This window comes from Nomascus leucogenys, chromosome 14, assembly GCF_006542625.1.
Source record: "Nomascus leucogenys isolate Asia chromosome 14, Asia_NLE_v1, whole genome shotgun sequence".
Classification (NCBI taxonomy): Eukaryota; Metazoa; Chordata; class Mammalia; order Primates; family Hylobatidae; genus Nomascus; species Nomascus leucogenys.
In genome coordinates, this window is record NC_044394.1 from 75,610,784 (window position 1) to 75,621,132 (window position 10,349).

Here is a 10,349-nt window from a genome sequence, read left to right on the forward strand (position 1 = left end):
TAGAAATCAACAACAGAAATTTGAGAAATTCACAAACATTTGGACATTAAACAACACACTTCTAAATAACCAATGAGTCAAGAAATCACAAGGGAAACCGGGTGCAGTGGCTCATGCTTGTAATCCCAACGCTTTGAGAGGCTGAGGCAGGTGGATCACGAGGTCAGGAAATTGAGACCATCCTGGCTAGCACAGTGAAACCCTGTCTCTACTAAAAATACAGAAAAAAAAAAAGTTAGCCAGGCGTGGTGGCGGGCGCCTGTAGTCCCAGCTACTCAGGAGGCTGAGGCAGGAGAATGGTGTGAACCCAAGAGGCGGAGCTTGCAGTGAGCCGAGATCGCGCCACTGCACTCCAGCCTGGGCGACAGAGCGAGACTCCGTCTCAAAAAAAAAAAAAAAAAAAAGAAAGTACACAGGAAATTAGAAGAAATCATGACATGTGAAATTAGAAAATTAGAGAAATTTGAGATGGATAAAATGAAGATACAACATACAAAAACTTATGGGATACAGCTAAAGCAACACTAAGAAGGAAATGTATACCTGTAAAGACTATATTTAAGAAAGCATGACCTCTAAAAAGTAAGTAATCAAAGCATACCACTACAGAAAGTCACTAATCATACAGGAAGACAGTAAGAGAGGAAGAAAGGAACAAAGGATCTATGAAACAACTAGAAAACAATTTTTTTTTTTGAGACACCATCTCACTCTGTCACCCAGGCTGGTGGAGTGCGGGGGCACAATCTTGGCTCACTGCGACCTCTGCTTCCCGGCTTCAAGCAATCCTCGTGCCTCAGCCTCCCGGGTAGCTGGGACCATAGGTGTGCACCACCTTGTGGGACTAATTTTTGTATTTTTAATAGAGACAGGATTTCACCATGTTGGCCAGGCTGTTCTCAAACTCCTGGCCTCAAGTGATCTGCCCACCTCGGCCTCCCAAAATGCTGGGATTACAGGCATGAGCCACTGTACCCAGCCGGAAAACGTTTTTTTCTTTTTTGAGATGGAGTTTTGCTCTTGTTGCCCAGGCTGGAGTGCAATGGCATGATCTTGGCTCACGACAACCTCCGCCCACCGGGTTCAAGTGATTCTCCTACCTCAGCCTCCTGAGTAGCTGGGGTTACAGGCATGTGCCACCACGCCCAGCTAATTTTATATTTTTAGTAGAGACAGGGTTTCTTCGTGTTGGTCCGGCTGGTCTTGAACTCCTGACCTCAGGTGATCTGCCCGCCTTGGCCTCCCAAAGTGCTGGGATTACAGGCGTGAGTCACCGCGCCCAGTCCGGAAAACAATTTTTTAAATGACAGTGGTAATCCTTACCTATCAATAATTACCTTGAATATCAGTGGACTTAAAAAAAATGATCTCAAATCAATAGCTTGGGAAAAAAAGAGCAAACCATGCTTAAGGCAAGCAGAAGGAAGGACATAAAGGTCAAAGCTGAAATTAGTGACATAGAAACTAGAAAAACAATAGAGACCTCAACAACAACAAACATAAGTGAGCAAAAGGCTGGACTAGACATTTTTCTATAGATGATACAGAAATGTATAAAAAGCATAAGAAAAGATGCCCAGGCTAGGTGTGGTGGCTCATGCCTGTAATTTCAGCATTTTGGGAGGCCAAGGCACGGTGGATCACTTGAGGTCAGGAGCTCGAGACCAGCCTGGCCATCGTGGCAAAACCCCATCTTTATTAAGAATACAAAAATTGGAATTTGCACCAAAGCAGCAGCTGCATTCCCACAGTTCGATCTTCACCTTCACGATGTTTTGCTTGGTCAGAAAATGCACTAAGTCATCTCCAAGATCAAAGCATTCAGCAAACAATGGCAAGGCAGAGCCACCAGAAAAGTACACCTGATTTTCATGACAAATACGATAATGCTGTATTAGCTAGTGGAGCCACTTTCTGTATTGCTATATGGACATATGTAGCAACACAAATCAGAATAGAATGGAACCTGTGCCCTGTTGGCAGAGTCACCCCAAAGGAATGGAGAGATCAGTAATCATCCCAGCTGGTGTAATAATGAATTGTTTAAAAAACAGCTCATAATTGATGCCAAGTTAAAACACTGTGTACCCATTAAGATGTGACATTATTGAAGAAATAAAGTACATTTTGAAACCTTCAAAAAAAATACAAAAATTAGCCTGGCATAGTGGCAGGCACCTGTAATCCCAGCTACTTGGGAGGCAGAGGCACAGAATAGCTTGAACTTAGGAGGCAGAGGTTTCAGTGAGCCAAGATCGCAACACTGTACTCCAGCCTGAGTGACAGAGTGAGACTGTGTCTCAAAACAAAAACAAAAACAAGACAAAACAAAAAATGCTCAACATTCCTAATCATCATTAGAGAAATGCAAATCAAAATCACAAGGAAATATTATCTTACACCCATTAGGATGTCTACTATCAAAAAAGCAGAAAATCACTAGTGTTGAAGAGGATGTACAGAAATTGGAGCCTTCGTGCAATGCAAAATGGTGTAGCTACTACCAAAAACAATTTGATGGGTTCTCAGAAAAATAAAAATAGAATTGCCATATTCACTTCTGGACATATATCCAAAAGAATTGAAAACAGGTTCTTTTTTTTTTTTTTTTTTTGAGACGGAGTCTGGCTCTTTCACCCAGGCCAGACTGCAGTGGCGCTATCTCGGCTCACTGCAACCTCTGCCTCCCGGGTTCACGCCATTCTCCTGCCTCAGCCTCCGGAGAAGCTGGGACTACAGGCGCCCGCCACCGTGCCCGGCTAATTTTTTTGTATTTTTAGTAGAGACGGGGTTTCACCTTGTTAGCCAGGATGGTCTCGATCTCCTGACCTCGTGATCCGCCCGCCTTGGCTTCCCAAAGTGCTGGGATTTACAGGCGTGAGCCACCGCACCCGGCCGAGAACAGGTTCTGTAAGAGGTATTTGCACGCCCATATTTATAGCAGTATTATTCACAATAGCCAACATGCAGAAGCAGCCTAAATGTCCATCAACAGATGAGTGGATAAACAAAATGTGGTGTATACAAATAATGGAGTATTACTCAGCCTTAAAAAGGAAAGGAATTCTGTTCCAATGCTGTAACATGGAAGAACCTTGAGGACATCATGCTAAGTGGAATAAGCCAGTCGCAAAAATACAAATACTGTATGCTTCCACTTATATGAGGTATCTAAAGTAGTCAGATTCACAGAAACAGCAAATCAAATTGTGGTCACCAGAAACGAGGGGGAGGAGGAAATGGAGAGTTGTTGTTTCATGGGTATAGATGTTCAAGTTTTAAAAGATAAAAAATGTTGGGCCAAGTGGTGGCTCACGCCTGTAATCCCAGCACTTTGGGAGGCCAAGGTGGGAGGATTGCTTGAAGCCAGGAGTTCAAGAACAGCTTAGGTAACAAAGACTCTCTCTCTCTACAAAAAAAAAAAAAAAAAAAAATTTAACCCAGCTCAGCGGTGCGCACCTGTAGTCCCCAGCTACTTGGGAGGCTGAGGCAGGAGGATTGACTGAGCACAGGAGTTTGAAATTGCAGTGACCTGAAATCGCACCACTGCATTCCATCCCAGGTGACAGCAAGATCATGTTTCAAAATAATAAATAAATAAATAAATAAACAGAAATAAAATATGAAAACGTTCTGGAGATATATTGCACAACAACATAAGGCTACTGTATTGCACACTTAAAAATGGTTAAGTTGGGCCGGGCACGGTGGCTCATGCCTGTAATCCCAGCACTTTGAGAGGCCAAGGCGGGCAGATCACCTGAGGTCGGGAGTTCAAGACCAGCCTGGCCAATATGGTGAAACCCTATCTCTACTAAAAATACAAAAATTAGCCGGATGTGGTGGCAGGCACCTGTAATCCCAGCCACTTGGGAGGCTGAGGCAGGGAGAATTGCTTGAACCTGGGAGGCAGAGGTTGCAGTGAGCTGAGATTGTGCCACTGCACTACAGCCTCAGCAATAGAGCAAGAATCTGTCTCAAAAAAAAAAAAAAAAAAATTAGCCGGGCATGGTGGTGGGCACCTGTAGTCCCAGCTACTCGGGAGGCTGAGGCAGGAGAATGGCGTGAACCCGGGAGGTGAGCCTGCAGTGAGCCGAGATCACACCACTGCACTCCAGCCTGGGTGACAGACTCCGTCTCAAAAAAAAAAAAAAAAAAAAAAAAAGGTTAAGTTGGGCTGGGTGTGGTTGCTCACACCTGTAATCCCAGCACTTTGGGAGGCCGAGGCGGGTGTTCACCTGTGGTCGGGAGTTCGAGACCAGCCTGACCAACATGGAGAAACCCTGTCTCTACTAAAAATACAAAATTAGCTGGGCATGGTGGTGCATGCCTATAATCCCAGCTACTCAGAAGGCTATGGCAGGAGAATCGTTTGAATTCTGGAGGCGGAGTTTGCAGTGAGTCAAGATAGTGCCATTATACTCTAGCCTGGGCAACAAGAGTGAAACTCTGGCTCAAAAAAAAAAAGTTAAGTTGGTAAATCTTTTTTTTAACCACTATTAGATTTTTAAAAAATCATTTTTAAAGAGTAGAGAAAATCAACAAAGGCAAAAGTTCGTGTTTTGAAAAAAAAATTTTTTTTTTTTTGAGACGGAGTCTTGCTCTGTCGCCCAAGCTGGAGTGCAGTGGTGTGATATTGGCTCACTGCAAGCTCCGCCTTCCAGGTTCACGCCATTCTCCTGCCTCAGCCTCCCGCGTAGCTGGGACTACAGGCACCCGCCACCACACCAGGCTAATTTTTTTTTTTTTTGTATTTTTTTAGTAGAGATGGTGTTTCACCGTGTTAGCCAGGATAGTCTCGATCTCCTGACCTCGTGATCGGCCTGCCTCAGCCTCCCAAAGTGCTGGGATTACAGGAGTAAGCCACCACGCCCAGCCTGAAAAAAGTTTTTAAATTGATAAACTTTTTTTTTTGAGATTGACCAAGAAAAAAGAAAGACTCTAATTACTAAAATCAGGGATGAAAGAAGGGGTATAAAAACTGATTTACAGCCAGGCGTGGTGGCTTACGCTTGTAATCCCAGCACTTTGGGAGGTTGAGGTAGGTGGATCACGAGGTCAGGAGTTCGAGACCAGCCTGGCCAACATAGTGAAACCCCATCTCTAATAAAAATACAAAAAATAAGCCAGGCGTGGTGGCGGGCGCCTGTAATCCCAGCTACTCAGGAGGCTGAGGCAGGAGAATTGCTTGAACCCAGGAGGTGGAGGTTGCAGTGAGCCGAGATCGCACCATTGCACTCCAGCCTGGGCCAAAGTGCGAGACTCCATGTCAAAACAAAAAAACAAACAAAAAAACAAAAAAACTGACTTACAAGGATGCCTTCTTTCATCACTTTTTTTTTTTTTTTTTTTTCGAGACGGAGTCTTGCTCTGTCCCCCAGGCTGGAGTGCAGTGGTGCGATCTCAGCTCACTGCAAGCTCCACCTCCCGGGTTCACGCCATTCTCCTGCCTCAGCCTCCCGAGTAGCTGGGACTACAGGCGCCCGCCAACACGCCCGGCTAATTTTTAGTAGAGACGGGGTTTCACCGTGTTAGCCAGGATGGTCTCGATCTCCTGACCTTGTGATCCACCCGCCTCGGCCTCCCAAAGTGCTGGGATTACAGGCTTGCTTTCTTCACTTTTATTCAACATTGTATTGGATGTTCTAGCCAGGGCAATTAGGCAAGAAATGCAAACAAAAGGTATCGAAATAGGAATAGAATAAATAAAACTATCTCTATTCTAGATGACATGGTGTTATATATAGAAAACCCTAATGAAATCTCAAAAACAAAAGACCTGAACCATCAGTGATAATGAGTTCAAAGAGATTATACCATACAAGGTAAATTAAAAAAAATGAGTTGTCTACTTATACACTAGCAATGAACAATTCAAGTAAAATTAAGTAAACGATTCCATTTATAATATTATCAAAGTGAATGAATAAATTTAATCCAAAAGTGTAAGACTCGCAGACTGGAAACTACAAAACACTGTTGAAAGAAATTAAAGAAGAGCTAAATCAATGGAAAGACATCCTGTGTTCATTAATTAGAATGTAAACATGTCTACACAAAAACTTGTATACAGGCCAGGTATGGTGGCTCACGCCTGTAATCCCCGCACTTTGGGAGTTTTTGATGGGAGGATCACTTGAGTCCAGGAATTTGAGACCAGCCTGGGCAACACAGCGAGACCCCCATCTCTACAAAAAAGAAAAAACGAAAACAAAAGCAAACCTATACATGAATGTTTATAGCAGTACTATTTTTATTAGTAAAAGGTGGAAACAATCCAAATTTCCATCTACTGAAGATGGATTTTTAAAATGCAGTACTACTGGGCACAGACACACGTGACTGTAGTCCCAGCTACTGGGGAGGTTGAGGCAGGAGGGTCGCTTGAGCCCGAGGGTTTGAAGCTGCAGTTTGAAGCTGCAGTGACGCTCCTTGATCCATGCAGGAGCTGTGATCGGGCCTGTGAAGAGCCACTGTACTCCAGCCTGGGCGACACAGTGAGATCTCTGTCTCAAAGAAAAATGTGGTCATACAATAGAGTATTACCTTTGCAAAAAAATAATGAAGTACCAATGCATACTACAACATGAATCAGCCTTGAAAACATTATTCTAAATGAAAGGAGCCAATCACAAAACCTTGTATATCATTTCGTTTATATGAAATATCCAGAGTAGGCAAACTCAAAGACACAGAAAGTAGACTAGTGATTGCCAAGGGCTGGGCAGAGGGGAAATCTGGGAATGCATGTGACTGCCAATGTGAATAGAGTCTCTCGTTGGGGTGATAGAGATATTTTGGAATTAGATTTTGGGGATGGCTGTAAAACATTGCAAATTTACTAGAAAAAAAATCATTGAATGAAATGAAATCCTATGGAGATTATAGATATTTTGATTTTGGCCAGGCAATCTGCCTGATTAGGTTCAAGCCACAAGTTCCCACCCCTCCATTCTGCAGTCTAGTTCCAAAGTCAGTTCAGTGTCCAAAGTCTTCACAGGACTATTCAGTTCTGTCCGACTTGTGCACCACCCAGTGGCCAGTTGTGTCTGTGGGTGATGGTCTCTCAGTTCAGCTGTCAATCTTTGGTGTGTTGAACAGGACCAGATCTAAGCAGGAGCAGCTCAAGAATGAGCCCTGGGGTTCATAAACAACTTCATGGGGTTGCTTCACTGATTAACTCTCTCTCAGCAATTACCCTGTTGCTTTCATTTGCTGAGGCTTCTCTTTTTAGTCTTCCAAGCAGAAAACAGGCTTTTGTTATCTGGCTCTACCATGCATTTCTACATCTGAAGCCAAGCAGTGGGAGGACTGAATTGGAAGAGAAGCAACATGGATTGTTTCTGCCCTCTTGGGACCACAGCTCTGTCAATTGGAGAAGGTTCGCTCCTGCGTCTTGGCTCCTGGGCTCCTCTTGGGGCTGGTGCCAGTGCCACTGTGGGACTGCTTGTGGGCTGAGGTATGAGAGAACAGGGGAAAGAAAAATGGGGAGGAACGAACTTCTAGATTCCCTCGGAATGTTAGGAGACCCTTTTCCTGTTCCTTGAGCCAGAAATAGAGGGCATCTTCTGGAGCTCTTTCTATCTGCACCCTGGTGCCCACTGCCAGGTTAGTCAGGGATACCACAGGGGAAACATGGTTATCTCACCACTGGTTTGGTGGTAGTTCAAGTTCTGGTCTTCTTGGGAAAGCTGCCTGCAACTATTTAGTTTTCAATGTCTTCCAATAGCTGCTCCATGCATTCCGTACTGTCTCCTGGCTGGACTCCATGCAGGAAGCCTGTCTCCTCCACAGTGTGCACTCACTCAGGTCATTGCTCAGTTTTATTGTTGGTGTTTGTTTGCTTTAATTTTTCAGACTGGCTTCCTAGAGGTTGCTTCTTGTCTGCATAGTTTGTCAGTCAAACATCAGTTAAAGCCAATACGGTTTCCACCATCTGCTGCTGGATCTATGTGCAATGGGGAGGAGGCATGCCCTGGGCCATTTGCAAGGGTGTTCTGGCTTTTACTTCCTAACACTGGCACCGGCACAGACATAGGCTGTGGGCTCTGGGCATATGGACATGGCTTGGGCTTGCTCTAATCTCTGCCAGCTATGAGCCTTCAGTCCATTTGGGTAGCGTGAAGTTTACTAAGCTCCCTCTGGCTCTGCCACCTCCTGGAGCTCCCTCTTAAATCCCTGACCAATCTGCAGGTCATTTGCTTGTCTCCAAAGGCCCAGAGCCTCAGGCTAGGAGTCAGTGGCCTTTCTTCCTCCTGGTCACTGATATCACCACCTTAACTAGCCATGCTGCAAATCAAAACCTTCCTCACTCTTGCCTCCAGCCCCTGCAGCGAGGTGGCAGGGGAGCTGATTTCCACAGGCTGCCCTGCTGGGGGCTGCTGTGTGTGTTATCAACGGCTGGGGTAAATGGGGGTAGCAGCCTGGGCAAAGATGCCACGGACACAGGCTGGTCTTATCCAAGGCTCACTTTAATTCTTTTTTTTTTCTTTTGAGACAGGGTCTGTCTCACTCTGTTGCCCAGGCTGGAGTGCAGTGGTGTGATCACAGCTCACTGCAGCCTCAATCTCCTGGGCTCAAATGATTCTCCCGCCTTAGCCTCCCATGTAGCTGGGACCACAAGTGTGCACCACCATGCCTTTTTTGATTTTTTTTTGCAGAGACGGGGGTCTCACCACGTTGCCCAGGCTGTTTTTGAATTCCTGAGCTCAAGTGGTCCTTCTGCTTTAGCCTCCCAAAGTGCTGCGGTTACAGGCGTGAGCCACCGTGCCTGGCCAGCTTTCGTTCTTAAGCACATCCCCATTTGTGCTGTGTCTTTGGTAAAATTACAGAATGTTAAATGGTGTGTCCAGCTATACAGTTACATTTTGGAAAGATTCGTTGACCTCCTCACTTCATCATGCTAGAAGTGGGAACTTTGATTACTCTTTAAAGAATCTGAAGATGAAGGGAAGACCAACGCATAATTTGAGAGAATGGCAAGACTGAGAAAGGTTTCTATAGCATGGTGCATGCATGTGTGTGTGTGTGTGTGTGTGTAGGGAGAGGCAAAGGGTTCTGACAAGAAGAAGAGGCTGAGGAAGCAGGCTCATCTCCACAACGTGCTGCTGCCACCCAATCATAGGGTCTCTTGCAGCAATTCTAGTCCTGATCTCACAAACCTCATACCCTAACTACTGTCCCCCTAATTGGGGTCCCTCCTCAGAGCTTTCCTAAGGCTCCCTAACTTTTCCCCTCACCTCGGTTGAGGCCTCCATGGTTTTGACCTGCTGGTTTTGCCTTGCTCTTCGTTTGATGAATACACTATTTATTCCGGTTCAGCCCTTGGAACTTTAAACCTTAACCCAAGCCTCCTCCACCCCACTATATTAGCCCAAGCCTAGAGTATCAGATCTGGATATTTGGGTAAAGATGCAGACAAATTTTGAGTTGGAAAAGAGAGAACTTAATTCATTACTAAAAGATGACCTCGATAGCTATATGGGAAACAAGAATGTATCAGGAAGTCAATCCTTTGCTCACACGACACCTGGTGCATGCAATTCCATCTCTGAGTTTTCCTCTTATTATTATTATTATTATTTTTTGAGATGGTGTCTCACTCTATTGCCCTGGCTGGTATGCAATGGCACAATCTTGGCTCACTGCAACCTCCGCCTCCTGAGTTCAAGTGATTCTCCTGCCTCAGCCTCCCGAGTAGCTGGGATTACAGGTGTGTACCACCACGTCTGGGTAATTTTTGTATTCTTAGTAGAGACGGGTTTTCACCATGTTGGCCAGGCTGGTCTTGAAATCCTGACCTCATGATCTGCCCACCTCAGCCTCCCAAAGTGCTGGGAATATAGGCGTAAGCCACCGCACCCACCCTATCTTTTGGTTATTAATCCCTTATCAGATAGATAGTTTGCAGCTAATTTCTTCCCTTCTGTGGGTTGTCCCTTCACTTTTTTCCCTTATTGTTCAAAGCCAAGCTCAAGTCCTGCCCCTTTGGGAAAACTTCCTTGACCACTCTATTACCGAGTGTTCGCTTTTTCTATCCTTTGAGTTCCTATCACATTACTCTCCCGTTCCTCTGGCATCAATCATCTATTATGTCCTATCTTTTCTTGTATTATTCCTTTTTTTGTGGTTGCAATAGTACGGTGATATAAAGGGCTGTTGCCTGGAGAGGCTTGGCAAGACTCCGTATGGTAGAATGGCTTTGATGAAACCTCCACCATCCAGGATCTGATTCTTAGCTGACAATACACTGTGTTGTCAGTATCCCAAAAGCCAACCAATGTCTGACAATTAATCAGCAGATATTTACTGACTGCCTCTGCCATGTCAGGTGCTGTGCTAGGCATAGG

At 45.0% G+C, this 10,349-nt stretch overlaps 1 pseudogene; it reads left to right on the plus strand.

Moving 5' to 3' along the window:
- The first annotated feature begins 1,702 nt into the window (after positions 1 to 1,702).
- Positions 1,703 to 2,103, plus strand: LOC115838259 (annotated as a pseudogene).
- Positions 2,104 to 10,349: the final 8,246 nt, after the last annotated feature.